This window comes from Calidris pugnax, unplaced genomic scaffold, assembly GCF_001431845.1.
Source record: "Calidris pugnax isolate Ruff unplaced genomic scaffold, ASM143184v1 scaffold1289, whole genome shotgun sequence".
Lineage (NCBI taxonomy): Eukaryota > Metazoa > Chordata > Aves > Charadriiformes > Scolopacidae > Calidris > Calidris pugnax.
The window spans coordinates 1,257-2,569 of NW_015091841.1; the positions used below are offsets into that span (position 1 = coordinate 1,257).

General features: G+C 66.1%; 1 long non-coding RNA gene across 1 annotated transcript; it reads right to left on the reverse strand.

The window, feature by feature from the left end:
- Positions 1-780: 780 nt before the first annotated feature.
- Positions 781-1,313, reverse strand: LOC106900106. Its single transcript, XR_001414109.1, has 3 exons — positions 1,277-1,313; positions 1,093-1,161; positions 781-1,015 (listed from the first exon to the last, which is right to left on the reverse strand). It is a non-coding gene; the product is annotated as an uncharacterized LOC106900106 (long non-coding RNA).

The window sequence follows — 1,313 nt, forward strand, 5'->3', positions numbered from 1 at the left end:
GCGGCCCCGGTCGCGGCGGGAAGAGGGGAGGAGCCAATGGGAGAGACGGGCGCCTCAGGGTGGCACTGCCCCTTCGTCCCGCGGCGGGCCAATCAGAGCGCAGGTCACCTCAGGGAGGTGACGCCTCCTGGTCGGATTCTGAGCCAATCAGAGCGCGGGTCACCTCAGTGAAGTCCCGCCCTTTCATCGAGCGGGAGGTCAATCAGAGAGTGGGTCGCCTCAGAGGGAAGCACCGCCCCCCAAAGCGGAGGGGGGCCAATCAGAGCGCGGGTCGCCTCAGTGAAACACCGCCCCCTCGCTACGCGGCGGGCCAATCAGACCGCGCGTTGCCTCAGTGAGGCACCGCCTCCTCGCAGGACTCTGAGCCAATCAGAGCGTGGGTCGCCTCAGGGAGGTGACGCCCCCCCAAGGAGAGGGGGGCCAATCGGAGCGTGGGTCACTTCAGTGAAGTCCCGCCTCCTCAAGGAGCGGAAGACCAATCAGAGCACGGGTCACCTCAATGAGAGGCACCGCCCCCTCATGGAGCAGGAGACCAATCAGAGTGGGGAGCACCTCAGGGGGAGGCACCGCCCCCTCGCCGGACTCTGAGCCAATCAGAGCGTGCGTCGCCTCAATGAAGAACCACCCCCTCGTCGCACGACGGACCAATCAGAACGCGGGTTGCCTCAGGGGGAAGAACCACCCCCTCGCCGGACTCTGAGCCAATCAGAGCACAGATCCCCTCAGAGGGACGGCCCCGCCCCCTCCATAGAAACAAACGGCGCGAAGGAAGGGGGGGGGTGCGTATAAACCGCTTTATTAACGACATCATCAATGACGTCAGTGATGACATCACCGCCGGTGTAGGCGGAGCTCCTTCAGCGCCCACTGCCGCTGGCCAATCAGCTCCCGGAGGCGGCCATATTCCCGGGCTAAGGCCAAGTAGGCGGGGCCTAACGCAATGGCCGCCTTCTCCTCCTCCCGCAGCAGCCCCGCCTCCCGCTCCGCCCTCTGCCGGGCTTCCTCCAATCCCAGCCTGCGTAGGAGGATGACATCATCAAGGGGGGTGCGGTTAGGAGGGGAGGGGGCGGGGTTTCGCGAAGCCACACCCACCTGATGCGCGCGTGGGCCCGCAGGGTGGTGGGGGGGTAGGTCTCCAGGAGCAGCGTCACCTCTTCCAGGCTAATTTATGCCAAAGGGGCGGGGTTTAGGCGAAGCCACGCCCCCTCAGGGTGGGGATAGGGTCATTTAGGGTGAGGCCACGCCCACTGTGGGGGAAGCCACGCCCCCTCCTTACCGCGCCTTGAGCAGCAGCGCCGCCCCCTTCCCCTCCA